The 16,611-nt window shown below is 42.8% G+C and overlaps 1 non-coding gene across 1 annotated transcript; it reads right to left on the reverse strand.

Annotated features, from left to right (window-relative positions):
- Nucleotides 1-13,574: 13,574 nt before the first annotated feature.
- On the reverse strand, nucleotides 13,575-13,681 carry LOC112781105 (small nucleolar RNA R71). The gene has a single exon (XR_003191901.1). It is a non-coding gene; the product is annotated as a small nucleolar RNA R71 (small nucleolar RNA).
- Between the last annotated feature and the right edge of the window lie 2,930 nt (nucleotides 13,682-16,611).

A 16,611-nucleotide genomic window follows, 5' to 3' on the forward strand; every position in this document is an offset into this window, starting at 1 on the left:
ACACAATTATTGGGAGCAACTAACGATAGGAGCACCAAAATCATGAGGGAGGAGCAACAAAGACAAGGAAGAGACATAGAGGAGCTCAAGAGCACCATTGGTACTTCAAGAAGAGGAAGACAACACCCTCACTAAGGTGGACTCATTCCTTAATCTCCTTGTTTATTTACTTTCTTATTTTTTCGTTTGTAAGCTCTATGTTTATTTAAGTTTTTTTTACATGATCATTAGTATTTAAGTGTCTATGCCTTAAATTTATGAATGTCCTATGAATCCATCACCTCTCTTAAATGAAAAATGTTTTAATTACAAAAGAACAAGAAGTACATGGTTTCGAATTCATCCTTGAAACTAGTTTAATTATTTTGATGTGGTGACAATACTTTTTGTTTTCTGAATGAATGCTTGAACAGTGCATATGTCTTTTGAATTTGATGTTTATGAATGTTAAATATGTTGGCTCTTGAAAGAATGATGATAAGGAAAAATGTTATTTGATAATCTGAAAAATCATAAAAATGATTCTTGAAGCAAGAAAAAGCAGTGAATACAGAAAGCTTGCGAAAAAAAATGGCAAAAAAAAATTAGAAAGAAAAAGAAAAGCAAGCAGAAAAAGCCAAAAGCTCTTAAAACCAAAAGGCAAGAGCAAAAAGCCAATAGCCCTTAAAACCAAAAGGCAAGGGTAATAAAAAGGATCCCAAGGCTTTGAGCATTAGTGGATAGGAGGGCCTAAAGGAATAAAAGCCTGGCCTAAGCGGCTAAACCAAGCTGTCCCTAACCATGTGCTTGTGGCGTGAAGGTGTCAAGTGAAAACTTGAGATTGAGCGGTTAAAGTCAAGGTCCAAAGCAAAAGAAGAGTGTGCTTAAGAACCCTGAACACCTCTAATTGGGGACTTTAGCAAAGCTGAGTCACAATCTGAAAAGGTTCACCCAGTTATGTGTCTGTGGCATTTATGTATCCGGTGGTAATACTGGAAAACAAAGTGCGTAGAGCCACGGCCAAGACTCATAAAGTAGCTGTGTTCAAGAATCAACATACTAAACTAGGAGAATCAATAACACTATTCAAGAGATGCCAATCATTCTGAACCTCAATGGATAAAGTGAGATGCCAAAACTATTCAAGAGGCAAAAAGCTACAGGTCCCGCTCATCTGATTGGAGCTAAGTTTCATTGATATATTGGAATTTATAGTATATTCTCTTCTTTTTTTTCCTATTTGATTTTCAGTTGCTTGGAGACAAGCAACAATTTAAGTTTGGTGTTGTGATGAGCGGATAATTTATACACCTTTTGGCATTGTTTTTACATAGGTTTTAGTATGATTTAATTAGTTTTCATTATATTTTTATTAGTTTTTAATTAAAAATCACATTTCTGGACTTTACTATGAGTTTGTGTGTTTTTCTGTGATTTCAGGTAATTTCTGGCTGAAATTGAGGGACCTGAGCAAAAATCTGATTCAGAGGCTGACAAAGGACTGCTATGCTGTTGGATTCTGACCTTCCTGCACTCAAAGTGGATTTTCTGGAGCTACAGAACTCCAAATGGCGCTCTTCCAATTGCGTTGGAAAGTAGACATCCAGGGCTTTCCAGAAATATTTAATAGTCCATACTTTGCCCGAGTTTAGATGATGTAAACTGGCGTTGAACGCTAGTTCCATGTTGCAGTCTGGCGTTCAGCGCCAGAAACAAGTTGCAAAGTGGAGTTCAACGCCAGAAACACATTACAAACTGGTGTTTAACTCCAAGAATGACCTCTCCACGTGTAAACTTTAAGCTCAGCCCAAGCACACACCAAGTGGGCCCCGGAAGTGGATTTCTGCATCAATTACTTATCTCTGAAAACCCTACTAACTAGTTTTTATAAATAGGACTTTTTACTATTGAGTTTTCATCTTTGGATTATCTTTTGATCCTTTGATCATGTTTTGGGGGCTGGCCATTCGGCCATGCCTGGACCTTATCCCTTATGTATTTTCAACGGTAGAGTTTCTACACACCATAGATTAAGGTGTGGAGCTCTGCTGTTCCTCAAAGATTAATGCAAAGTACTACTGTTTTTCTATTCAATTCAACTTATTCCGCTTCTAAGATATTCATTCGCACTTCAACATGAATGTGATGATCGTGACAAAGTCATCATCATTCCCTTATGAACGCGTGCCTGATAACCACCTCCGTTCTACCTTAGATTGAATGGGTATCTCTTGCATATCTAATATAGGGGACCGAGTCCGAGCTATTAGAGTCTTCATGGTATAAGTTAGAACCCATGGATGGCCATTCTTGAGATTCGAAAAGTATAAACCTTGTCTGTGGTATTCCGAGTAGGATCTGGGAAGGGATGGCTGTGACGAGCTTCAAACTCGCGAGTGCTGGGCGTAGTGACAGACGCAAAAGGATAGTAAATCCTATTCCAGTATGATCGAGAACCGACAGATGATTAGCCATGCAGTGACAGCGCATTGGACCATTTTCACAGGAGGATGGGATGTAGCCATTGACAACGGTGATGCCCTACATAAAGCTTGCCATGGAAAGGAGTAGGATTGATTGGATGAAGACAGCAGGAAAGCAGAGATCAGAGGAACGAAAGCTTCTCTATACGCTTATCTGAAATTCTCACCAATGAATTACATAAGTATCTCTATCCTAGTTATATTCTATTTATCTTTTATTTATCACTTTATAAAACTATTTGAATCTGCCTGACTAAGATTTACAAGGTGACCATAGCTTGCTTCAAGCCGACAATCTCCGTGGGATCGACCCTTACTCACGTAAGGTTTATTACTTGGACGACCCAGTGCACTTGCTGGTTAGTTGTACGAAGTTGTGAAACAGATATAATATCATGAACGTGCGTATTGAGTTTTTAGCGCCGTTACTAAGGAATGGAATGATCACGATTTCGCACACCAACAACCTTTGAAAAAGGAACTCAGTCTAGGACGTTAAGCATAGACTACATTGTAGTCGACGTGAGCTCAGCCTACAATGCTCTAATAGGTCAAACAACGCTGAACCAGCTCACCGCTGTGGTCTCTACTGCACACCTATGCATGAAGTTCTCAACTCCGGAAGGGATAGCTACCATAAAAGGAGACCAAAAACTCGCTCGACGCTGTTATAATGAAAGTCTGAACCTTAAAGGTAACCCCAGAGGAAAGGAAACCAATACCATAGAACTCGGGGGAATTCGAGCTCACGAGGAACTCCGCCCTCAACCGGAAGGTAAAACCGAAGAAGTTCAAATCGGAGACACTCAAGACAAAACAACAAACACAGGGGCGAATCTACGAGAAGACCTAAAGGAACTGCTGATAAAGCTCCTAAAGGATAACTCCGACCTCTTTGCAAGGAAGGCTGTTGATATACTCGATATTGATCCCAGACTAATGTGCCATAAGTTAGCCGTATATCCAGGGTCTCAGCCAGTACAGTAGAAACGTAGGAAACTCAGCCCAGAGAGGTCGCAAGCTGTAGAGGAGCAGGTACAGGCCTTGCTGGAGGCAGGATTCATAAGGAAGGTAAAATATCCATTGTGGCTAGCCAATGTAGTATTGGTCAAAAAGTCAAATGGGAAATGGCGGATGTGCACTGATTACACCGACCTCAACAAAGCCTACCTAAAAGATCCTTACCCACTCCCGAATATAGACACACTAGTCGATGCTTCATCAGGAAACAAGTACCTCTCCTTCATGGACGCTTACTCAGGATACAACCAAATCCCGATGTATCAACCCGACCAGGAGAAAACCTCATTCCTAACCCCAACAGCAAACTACTACTACGTAGTCATGCCCTTCGAACTCAAGAATGCAGGGACTACATACCAAAGACTGATGAAAAAAGTCTTTGCCAATCACATTTGGAAGCTAATGGAAGTTTATGTCGATGACATGTTGGTAAAGACACAAAGTGAGGAAACGCTGCTTTCCAACCTCACTGAAGTGTTCAAAACCATAAGAAAGCATGTGATGAGACTTAATCCCACAAAATGCATTTTCGCAGTAGAAGCTGGCAAATTCTTAGGCTTCATGCTCACCTAAAGAGGAATCAAAGCAAACCCAGATACGTGCTAGGCCATACTTTGCATGAAAAGTCCGACATGTGTCAAAGAGGTCCAGCAGCTCAATGGAAGACTAGCGGCTCTGTCTAGATTCCTAGCTGGATTAGCCTTATGATCTCTCCCCTTCTATGCAACATTAAGAAAGGGAAAGAGGTTTGAATGGACCCCAGAATGTGAACAAGCCTTCCAAGATTTCAAAAATTTTTGGGGCAACCACCCATCCTTACTCAACCCCGAGAATGCGAAGAACTCATACTATACCTCGCCGTAGAAAGTCGGGCAATAGCTTCAGCACTAGTCAGAGAAGACGAAAGTGGGCAACAACCAATCTACTTCGTCAGTAAGGCTCTACAAGGGGCTGAACTAAACTATCAAAAGATAGAAAAGTTTGCTTATGCCTTCATACTCACTTCTCAACGACTTCGTCCATACTTCCAAGCTCACACCATCAGAATACGGACTAACCAGCCTATAAATGGTATTTTACAGAAAACAGATTTAGCTGGAAGAATCCTACAATGGGCAGTCGAGTTATCAGAATTTGACCTCAAATATGAAGCTCAGACAGCTATTAAGTCACAGTATCTAGCCGACTTCATCGCAGAATACACTGACACCCCGGGTACCCCATAGAGTGGAACCTTTATGTGGATGGCTCCTCAAACAAAGTCGGGAGCCGAGCAGTCGTGATCCTAGAAAGTGACCAAGGAACCCAACTCGAACTCTCCTTAAGGTTCGAGTTCCCTGCTTCAAATAATCAAGCCGAATACGAAGCTCTATTGGCTGGTTTGAAACTGGCTATGGAATTGGGAGCTCAAAGGCTTACCATCTTTAGCGACTCCCAAATAGTCACCTCACAAATATAAGGGAGCTACCAGGCCAAGGATCCCACTATGAGAAAATACTTAGACAAGACCAGAGAATAGCTCAGACATTTCATGGGATATGAGATCCGACATATACCCAGAGAACAAAATGCCCGAGCTGATGCACTTTCGAAACTAGCCAGCACCAAACCAGGGGGCAATAATAGAAGCTTCATCCAAGAAACACTACAAAATCCGTCAACCACGGAAGAGAAAAAGGTCCTAAACATATCAGACCAGGACCAAGGGTGGATGACTCCTATAGTCAGCTATCTCAATTCAGAAATACTTCCCACAGACAATAAAGAGGCAAAAAGGCTAGTACGAGAAGCACAGTACTACACTATAGTACACGACGTCCTATATAGGAGAGGAATCTCTACGCCCCTCCTAAAATGCGTCCCGACCTCTGCTACAGGGGAAGTTCTCGAAGAAGTCCACAGTGGCATGTGCGACAACCATCTTGGGGCGCGATCTCTTTCCATAAAGGTACTCCGAGCTGGATTTTACTGGCCGACCTTGCAAAATAAAGCAACAGAGTTTGTCAAAATATGCCCTCCATGCCATAAGCACGTGAACTTTCACATCGCACCACCCGAAGAACTCATTTGTGTCATTTCACCCTGGCCATTGGCAAAATGGTGGCTCGACCTCCTCAGACCCTTCCCCCTGGGATTAGGGCAAGTTAAGTTCCACATTGTTGGAATAGACTATTTCACAAAATGGATTGAGGCAGAACCTTTGGCCACTGCCACCGCCCAAAGAAGTCGGAAGTTCTTATACAGAAACATTGTTGCAAGGTTTGGGGTGCCACACTCCATTAACACAGACAATGGCACTCAATTCACCGACACGGGCTTCAGAAATCTGGTAGATAATTTGAAAATCAAGCACCAGTTTACCTCTATAGAGCACCCACAAGCCAATGGACAGGCGAAAGCCGCCAACAAAGTCATACTGGCCGGGTTAAAATGAAGACTACAGGACGCTAAGGGAGCTTGGGCTGAAGAGCTCCCGCAGGTCCTCTGGGCATACCGGACAACATCACATTCAACCACTGGAGAATCACCATTCCGACTTGCTTACGGAATGGAGGCAATGATTTCCGTGGAGGTAGAAGAAGGATCTCCCAGAATGATCCTCTACAGTGAAAATACTAACTCCCATGCTCAAAGGGAAGTGCTTGACCTACTTCCTGAAGTTCGAAAAAGAGTTCGGATTAGAGAGGAAGCCCTAAAGCATCGAATAGCTCTGAGGTATAATCGGAAGGTAATCCAGCGAAGCTTCACCACCAATGATCTCATCTTAATCCGAAATGATATTGGAGCAGGTCGGTGATAAACCCCAATTTTAGGGTTTATCTTGTGTTGAATTAAGAGGGTTTTATCATCTTTTCCCACATTTATTCAATGAAATAGCATGGTTTTATAACTTCTCCTTTAATTGTGCTTAAGAGTGAAAACATACTTTTTAGGTCTTAAGATAGCTAAAATTAATTCACCTTAATTCTATTATATGCCTTGATATGTTTGTTAAGTGATTTCAGATTTATGAGGTAAAGATTGGATTGAGGAAATGAAGAAAAAGCATGTAAAAATGGAGAACTCATGAAGAAATGAAGGAATCACAAAAGCTGTCAAGCCGACCTCTTCGGACTTAATTGACCATAACTTGAGCTACAGAGGTTCAAATGATGCGATTCTAGTTACGTTGGAAAGCTAACATCCGGGGCTTCGAAATGATATAAGATTTGCTATAGTTGCATCGTGCATAGGGGCGCGCACGCGCACTGTATGCGTACGCGTCGATGGTTGCACATGATTCACTTAATGCAACTCGTGGCCAGCGATTTTAGAAGCCTTGTGGGCCCATTCTAACTCATTTCTGATACTATTTAACCCAAGGATTGAAGAGGGATGAGGATCTAGTTAGTTAGTGAGTTTTATTTTAGTTTTATCATGCTTTAGTTAGTTTCTAGAGAGAGAAGCTCTCTCTTCTCTCCAGAATTAGGAGTAGATTTTAGATTTAGATTAGGAATTCTTAGATCTAAGTTAATTTCATGCTTAGATTTACTTTTCCTTTATCAATTCTTCTTCTTCTTCTACATCTCTTCTCTCTAGTTTAGCATTTAATTCTTGTAATTTTTTACTTTTATGTTGATGCACTTTTGTTCTTTCCTTTTCCTTTTAATGCAATTTATGTTTTCATGTTCCTTTATTGTTCATTTGATTTGTTGTTGTTTAATTCCTTGCAATTGAGTAGTGTAGATTTACTTTCCTTGCAATTTTACTATGCTTTCCTTTTATGCCTTCCAAGTGTTTGATAAAATGCTTGGTTGGATTTTAGAGTAGAATTTTATGCTCTTGGCTTGGGAAGGTAACTTAGGAACTCTTGAGTTACTAATGTCCAAGTGATTGACGATTGGGAGCTATTAACGCTAGATCTCACTAATTGATTTGGTGAAGAACTAGGACTTATGGACTTGGATTGATATAGCTCACTTGACTTTCCTTTACTATTAGTTAGGGGTTGACTTAGTAGGATTGATCCTTGCGAATTCTTATGTTGTGGTTAGTGATAGGGATAGAGATTCTTGACCACCAAACCTTGCCAAGACCTTTTTAGTTGGTAGTTTGTTTTCCTTGCCATTTACATTTCATGTCTCTTATCCCAAAAACCCCAAAACATACTTCATAACCAATATCAAGGACACTTCATTACAATTCCTAGGGAGAACGATCCGAGGTTCAATACTTCGGTTTATAAATTTAGGGGTTTGTTTTAGTGACAAACAAATTTTTGTATGAAAGGATTGATGTTGGTTTAGAAACTATACTTGCAACGAGGATTCATTTGTGAATTCTAAACCGTCAAAAATCCATTCAGGAGAAGGGAAGCTAGCGGCTAACTGGAAAGGACCATACTGAGTAGCAGAAGTACTGGGGAAAGGTTACTACAAGGTGTCCGACCTTGAAGGGCGAGAGCTACCAAGGTCATGGCATGCCTGTAACCTAAGAAGGTACTATAGCTAGAAAATAGTAAAGATCTTAGGTCAAGGTGCACTCTTTTTTCTTAGAAAGTTTTTTAATGAGGCGCCAGGTCAAGATCTAAAAAACTGCCCGACCTAGAAGGATAAGTACTCGTATGTATACACTTTTATTTATGTTTTTATCTCATTATCATTTAAAAGTTATCAATTCCCTAAAAAGTTTCCTACCAAGACGCATTAATCTAAGCTCATAAAACGCAAAATTCATCGCCCGATTACAAAGAGGTCGGCAAGGTGAAGCGATAGAAGCAAGTTAATGCAAGAAGTTATAAAAAATAACCCATAAAAAGCGACCTGACGAGGTCTGACTAAAAATAGATTACTAAAAATAACTTAAGATGGCCCGACAAAAAAGTCGGACCAATGAAAGGATCACTGAAAAGGGACAAAAACACCTCGCAAAGGCCAAATAAAGGTTAAAGAACCAAAGGCCAGAAGTGCTTCGCCGAAAGGTACAAGTCTTGCCAAAAGACACTACTTAAAAGGCAAAAGCACCAGTCGAAACGGCGCTAAAAGGTCATCTGAACAAACTATAAAGAAAAGGTTCCTCATCAGGAACACTACCTAAAAAGTTGTTGGAATATGACTAAAAAGCCCGAGTAACAAGATCGTACGGGTCGACGTCAGCTAAAGAAGGGCACATGTACGATCTCAAGAAAAGGAAAAAGCCAAAAAGGTTGACAAACAACTTAAGGCTCAAAAGTGCTTAGCTAAAAGAGTGCAAACTCCGCTAAAAAAAGGCACGATCTCAAAACAGGACTACAAAAAGTCATCTGAGGCTAAAAAGGTTCTATATAAAGAACACTGAAAAGTTATCGGGCAAGTCGCTAAAAGCTCGGACAGCAAGCCCCAAGGATAATTTTGCCCGTCTTGATAAAGGGTTGACAAGTACCAACTCAAAGCAAGGCATGATCCCAAAGGCAAGGGTAAAAAATCCACTCAAAGGAGGTCGGGTTGGGAAATACCTATATCTTTATAAAATTCACAAAGGGTGGCAAAAAGTAAACCTCTAGCAAAACACGTCTATCAAAGTAAAACATTAAAGACTCAAAGGCCACTTAAAAGGCAGCCCCAGAGTTTAAAGTGTTTGTTTTTCAAAACAAAAGTTGTTGAGAAGCAACCAAATGTCAAAAGAGTCAACTACAAAAGACTTACAAAAACATAAACAAGTTCAAAGTCCACAAGTCGGACTATTATAGTACACAATCATAAAAAGTCATAGGGGATCCAAATTCGCCCCAGTGGCAACATCCTTGGCAGAGGGAGAAGGAGGCATGGTCGAGATCGGGGTAGTATTAACAACTCCATCCGACCCATTCAGAATCTGCACATCAGGCTCGGGCTCTGAGTGGTCGACCTCTGAAGGAATGGAAGAAGCTGAAGCTGCCGAAGCTTTGCCTGGTGGCACAAGAGGAAGACCCTCATCATCATCGTCAGGGGCAGGCATAACGTTGCCATCCTCAACCACCTTATCCATGCTGAACAAGGAGAGATCGGCCTCGAGAGCAATAACTCAGACCTGAGCCTTCAGGATCTCTAACATATCAGTCATACTATTCACCATGTGCCCCTGAAGCTTGGCATAATCATCTTGGGCAGATTGAAGCCTCTCCTTGGTCTCTAGTAACTCGCCGTAGGTCTGGGTATAGCTCTCCTTATACTTTTTTGCAGCCTCCTCAGCCAAGCTAGTAGCTGCCTCCGCCCTAGTAGCACGCTCCTTCTCTTTCTCCACATCAATCTCCAACTTGGCAACCCTGGCGTCCAACTCATCCTTTAGACCTTTCACCCTATTAAATTCAGCCTGGGCATCCTCTAGAAAAGCCTTGGTAGCACGGACAGGGGACTCCCTAACAACCCTAGATAAGGCCGCACCAACATTGGCCATCCGAATACTGTTGTTCGTTATAAAGTCAAGGTGACGAAGGATGGAGACATCGTCCATAAGGACCCTGCCATAGGGAGCAATCAATTCAGTGGCAAAGGCCACACCATCAAATTCTTTGTTATCAAGATTATATGTCCCAACAGTTTTTTGGCATTTAGGAGGCGGGCTAGCAGCATTAGGAGAGGAGGCAGGGCCAGAAGTCGCCTGAGATGATCAGATGGAATTACCCGAACTCTAGGGGTCGGGATGATCTTTCTCGGGCCCTGAGAGTCAGTAGTCGGCTTCTTCGTGGACACCTGAGAAGACCTTTCCCCCGAGGTCTTCGTTGTCAAGTTTTGGGCAGCTGTCGCCTTTTTGGCCCTCTGGAAGGCCTTCATGGAATCTGAAGATTTCACCATCTCTTAAAAGGAAGACAGGAAAAAAAGTTACAATAATAGAAAGGAAAACAATAGAAGAAAACTATCTGGAAAAAGTTGGACGCTACCTAATTTGGCACGGAGGAGGGAGGGATCTCTTAGAAACCTCTTTGCGTCCAAATGAGGAGGTTCCCCCCAGTGCTCCTCAAGAACACCCACAAAGGCTTGTTCTACTTCATCCAAATTCTCCCAAGAATACTTGGGAGCTACTATATCTTTTTGCTAACATAAAGGAAAGGTTGGCTCGCCGTTCTCATGTAAAAAGAAAGGTCGGGCATTCTCGACAGCTCGGACTTTAAAGTAATAGTTCTTAAAATCCCGAAAAGACTCATCAAACATAGAGAACACCTTTTTTCCGTGGGTAGCTCGGAAGGAGATCCAAAAAGCCTTTTTCTTGGCTACTCCAAGCTTGGTCAACACAAACAGGTAAAGGAAGATAGATATGGTAGGTCGAACACTCAACTCCTGGCACAACAGTTGAAAAATCTTAATGAAGGCCCAAGAGTTCGGATGAAGATGGGAAGGGGCCACATTACAAGTCCATAAGAGGTCGGTCTCAAAAGTAGTAAAAGGGATGGTGATATTCAACTGACTAAAGAAATAGTCATAAGCATAGAAGAAGGGGCGTTCTCCCTGAGTCAAGGGAGGGAAACTAACCCTCTCCTCAGGTTTGGGCAACAACAGCTCATAATTCTTTTCATCGTCCCTATTACTACAGATCCTATGGAACCTCCTAAGCCTCTCACAGTACTCCGGATTCGCTACAGTAACACACATCAGGACTATAGAGTCCAGCCAGTCGGCCATGCCAGTAGGGATTTTTGTGGACATCTCAACAATATTCCTACAAGTAGACATATAGCAACTACACTTACAGTAAGAAAAAAAGAAAAGGGGTCACTACCAAACAACTTGAACAGTAAGAGAATGGCAAAGAAACAATCAAACAAGTGTCAGATATGGCAGCAAAAGGGAACCCCAGGACTCACAAAGAATAGAGGATCAACACCAAAAGCCCAGGAGCACCCTTTGGAGGCAATAACAGAGCAAGAACCCAGAAAAGGAAACGGCGCAGCCCTAACCCTCTAAAGCAAAAGAGAATACAAGGAGTTTTAACCTAAGTACCAGCATTTCTTCAAACAGCAAAGATAAAAATAAACTATCAAAAAACAAGAGCACATAAGAATCCCCAAAGAAAATTTCAACCTTTTCGAAGAAAAGTTCAACAAAAATTGAAACTTTGTACAAAAGGAAAGCATGCAAGGATGAAAGCAATGAGAACGACGACAAACAAAGCATGAAGTAAAGTACCAACCTGCGATGAAGAAGGAGTGAGAGTGATGAGCAGTAAGCCATACCAAAGGTAGTGAAAGCTCCAAAAATCCAAGAAAGGAACGAACTTGAGGACGAAAGGAAGGAAGTTTTTGTCACTAAGCAAGAAGAGGCGCATGAACAAATCCAAAGGCAAACTTCAGAAAGAGAAACGAGCGTAAAGGATGAAACGAAACAGAAGGGAGAAAGAAACTGAAACGGAGAGCAAAACCTCTTCTTTGATTTCAAACAAAGTGTAAATAGGGAAAAGAAATAGCAAAACAAAAATCAATGGGCATTAAAGGCACGTGCGTATTCCCAAGAAAGTAACCCTTTCAAGAAACAAACGCGGCAAAAGAAAGCGAAAGCAAAAAATACTTCGCATTTAAACTCAGCGTAAAACTCGCAAACGGAAGTGCAGCTTGGACCAAGATGCTTGAGCATGACTTCCCCAAAGAGATCAAAGCTCAGAAAGCATGACCTCATGAAAAGATCCGAGCTCAAGCAGGGGCACTGTTCATACCCCGGGTCGAGCTAGGCGAGCCGGGCTAGATGAAGACAAAAATGACCGACCTCTTATAAGGGTTGGTCGACCCTGATCTCTTCTCAAAGAGCTCAGCCAAATTGCTATAAGGGCCCAAGCAGGCCCAAAGCAGAAGATCACAGCCCACCCAAAGGTGGCTGGCCAAAGATAAAGGGACTCACCCACAAAAGATAAGATAAGATAACTAAACTTATCTCAAGGGAGGTCACTCCACACTACTATAAATACACTGGAGCACCCAGGTATAACTCATACTCTGATTCTACACAAAAAACCTGCTCAAAGCCCGTGCTAACTTAAGCATCGGAGTCTTTTACAGGTACCACCACCCTCCGGTGATCAAAGATCAGCAACATCTCAAGGCTCAGCAATTCGGACACGACAGCTCCGGCTACAACTGCAGATCTCCTCCGAGATCGTCCTTCAGTTTCAGGTAACCCTCGGAACAGATAGTGACATCTTTGAATTCAAACTTTGATTGTGAGCATTATCCGTTGGCTTGGAATATACTTGCAACAGAACTCAATTTTTGGAAAATTCTAAGTTGACGGTTTGCCACACGTCAAGTTTTTGGCGCCGTTGCCGGGGACCACACTTTAAGTGCAATGAGTGCTATAATTTTGGTTGTTATGAATATGTGAACAGTGTGAATATTTGGTTCTTGTTTGCTACTTGGCACTAATTTGTAGATATCGTTTCTATCTAGCTAGTCTTAGTGGTTGTTAATTGTTAGGTTGGTTTATGTTTATTTGTCTATTCTTGTTTTGCTTTTCTTAATTGCATGCCTTTATTACTTCCTCAGTTGAATGACACGGTCGCTTCCAGACCCGAGCTTGACCCATTTTGATCTGGAAATAGAAATAACTTTAACTCATATTAGGCAAGCTCGGCGCCGGCTAGCATTTGTGAATTGTGAATCGGGCTTGCTTGGAGAGCACGCCAATTCACTATCACCATCAATCTCTGACCATCATTCTTCAATTAACGAGGAAACCCTATACTCATCTGTGGGGAGTGCTGAAATCTCTTTGAGTGACTCAGGTGACAACACCATGGCGGATCCACCTCGTAGAATCACTCTAAGGGAGGCCGGAGCTCCTGATATTAACTTGCAACCTACAAATCCGGTATCTGGCTTTGGATCCAAATTTAGAGCTTAAGACCAGCACAATCAACTTACTCCCCAAGTACAATGGACTACCCAGAGAAGACCCTCTTAAGCATCTTAAGGATTTTCAAGTTGCATGCTCCGCTGCGAGAAGACATGGTGCAAATGAGGTAGCAGTTTTGGTGTTCGCTTTCCCTTTCTCTTTGGAGGGAAAAGCGAAAGAATGGTTTTATACTCAACCGGGAGATGTGATTTCCAATTGGGACTTGCTGCGTAAGGAATTTCTGGAAAAGTTCTATCCACCGCAGAAAACAGATAAGCTGCGAACGAAAATCTATTGCATTATGCAAAGAGATGGAGAGACTCTTTATGAGTACTGGGAGAGATTCAAGAAGTTGTTGGAAGCTTGCCCCCACCACCGTATTGACGAATTGGTACTTATTAGCTATTTCTGTCAGGGGATGAACCCCAAGATATGCTTCTCCTGGATGCCTCTAGTGGGGGATCCCTCACCAAAAACAAGACTGCCGAGGAAGCTTGGGAGATCATAGCAGACTTGGCGGACTCCACTCAACACTCAAGGGTAAGAAATCCACAACCAAAGGCTTTAAGTGAAGTTTCTCCTTCCGGAGATGCCATTTTGACAAAGACCCTCGGTGATATGACAATTTTGTTGAGACAAATCACCCGAGGGCAACAAATTCTCCAAGCCTTGCTATCTCCTCCACCTCAACCTCCAAGAATTGAAGGACCACCAAAATCATGCGGTATTTGTGCTTGTAACAACCATTACACTGATGAGTGTCCTCAACTCCAAGAGGACACTACATTAGCGGTAGCCAATCCATACCCACAACGACGCAACTACAATCAACATGGAGGAAATTAAAACCAAGGATGGAGGGATAATTCTAATCAAAGGTAGAACCAAGCCCCTCAAGCTCAGCCTTACCCAAGCCAACAAGCCTACTATCATCAAGCCCCTCAAGGTCAACCACAATACCAACAATCTTACCAACAACCACAACAATCTCAACCTCAAGGGAGGTATCAACATCCACATAGTAGACCTAACCCTTCTCAAGGCAACCAAGGCCCTCCTCCTAATCAATCCTACATGAATGACACACTCCAAACCTTTATGCAAGAGCAACGGGAGTTTCACAAGAAACAAGAAGTATACATGGCTACTATTGCCGAGGCTCTCTCCCGTTTGACTCTTTCACCTCCGACTACACAAAATACCCAACAAGCCTCAACTTCTAGTGGTTTGCCCTCACAACCTCAACCGAATCCTAAGGAAAGCATCAATGCTATCACCCTTAGGAGAGGCACCAAGTTGGATGAAATTGATATTGTCCCTACAAGTTTGAGTGAGAAAGCACACAAGCAAAAGGTGGGAGATGATGTGGGAGTGATGAAGGATGAAGAGAAAAATGTTGAAAAAGGAGAGGAGGAACCGCTCAAGGCCAAGGAGCCAAAGAAGAAGAATCTGCTTGAAGAGCCTATGCCAATTCCATTTCCAACTTTGGCTAAGAAGGCTAAGAAGCAAGAAAAACTTGACCCCAACATGGTGGAAATTTTTAAGAATGTTGAAGTCACCGTCCCTGTCTTTTAAGCCATTTAACAAGTGCCAAAGTATGTTTGTACACTCAAGGAAAAAATTGGCGAACTCAACAAATGGCTGGTAGATGATTCTATCTCTTCTTTAATTCCTGAAAAATACAATGATCCAGGCCCATGTTTGGTTACTTGCAATGATTCTGTGCGTAAGCATTATGCCACTCCCCATTTATGAGAGATTGAACTTATCACCCCTAAAGAGGTCTGGGGTGAGATTTGTGTTGGCCGATAAGAGCATTGTATCAGTTGTGGGGATTGCAGAAAATGTCCTAGTTGACATCCAAGGTTTACTCTTCCCGGTAGATTTCCATATCTTGGAAACTCCTCCCATTGACTCAGACAAGCCATCATCCATTCTACTTGGAATGCCGTTTTTAAAGACATCCTGGTTCAGGCTGGATGCACATTCAGGAGTCTATTCTTTTGAGGCCGATGACAAGGTAGCAAGGTTAACGTTGGAGGAATCCAGGAAACCCATCCTTGAAGCCTATTCTATCTTTGGGTGCGATATAATCGAAGATGAAGTGATTAAGGTTGGCAAGGAACAAGAAGAAGAGAAGAATGCCAAGAAGTCTAATTCAAGAGAGAAAACTCAACCCAAGAATGCCAAGGAGTTAGAGATTTTTCTCCTTGGAGAGGTCTCAAATTGATCAATGAAGCCATGCAAAGTCCAACTTAGGACTTTAAACCAAAGTACTTAGTGGGAGACACTTCACCATGGTAACATTGTTCCAACTTTATCTTTTGTTTATAGCTTTTTGAATTAGTTGCTTTCTTGTGATATGATGATTAACTTAGGATTGGTTTGATGTTTTCTTGAGTTAAATAAGTTGAATTGCTTGTGGATCATGAATTTATGCTTGTTTGTATGATTTGGGGTTGATATATTGATGTACTAAGGGTTGGTACCTTAGTTTTGAAAGGAAAAATTCTTTGTGAAACAGGGCACCTGTGCGTGCGCACCACCCTGTGTGTGCGCACACAACTGCGTTTTTCACCATCTGTGCGAGCACACGCCTTTATGCGTCCGCACACTCTTTGCAGCGTTCTATGGTCGCAGCGCTAGCACAGTCTGTGCGCGGGCGCTGCCCTGTTTTTGATGCCCCGTGCGCGCGCACTGCCTTGTGCGTACGCACGCATTGCTCCTTCTGTGCTATCGGTGCGACCGCACAGACGTGTGCATCCACACACCAATTGACAACCCCTCTGGTGAGAGCGTTACCATGAGTTGTGCGCGTGAACCCCCTTTTTGTTTGCTCTGTGCGTGCGCAGGCGTAGATGACCCTATGCGCGCGCACTGCCTTGTGCTTACGCACGCATTGCTCCTTCTGTGCTATCGGTGCGGCCACAGAGACGTGTTCGTCCACACACCAATTGACAACCCTTCTGGTGGGAGCGTTAGCATGAGTTGTGCGCATGAACCCCCCCTTTTGTTTGCTCTGTGCGTGTGCACGGACCTGTGTGTGCACGCACGGATGACTCTGTACCTCAAGTGATTACCTAAAAAAAAGAGAAAGAGAAAGAAGCTTCTGTATGAGCGTACGTGCCTGTGGGCTCGCACGCGCCTGTGCGCTCGCACGCGCCAGTGCGCTCGCACGCGCCCGTGCGCTCGCACGCGTTAGTGCAACCCCTCTGGTGGGAGCAACCGCACGCTCTATGCGCTGGCATCACTCTCGTTTTTGCGTTTTGTGCGTACGCACCAGTCTATGCGTACGCACACACCCCTCTATC

This window comes from Arachis hypogaea, chromosome 19 (genome assembly GCF_003086295.3).
Source record: "Arachis hypogaea cultivar Tifrunner chromosome 19, arahy.Tifrunner.gnm2.J5K5, whole genome shotgun sequence".
NCBI classification, from domain to species: Eukaryota; Viridiplantae; Streptophyta; class Magnoliopsida; order Fabales; family Fabaceae; genus Arachis; species Arachis hypogaea.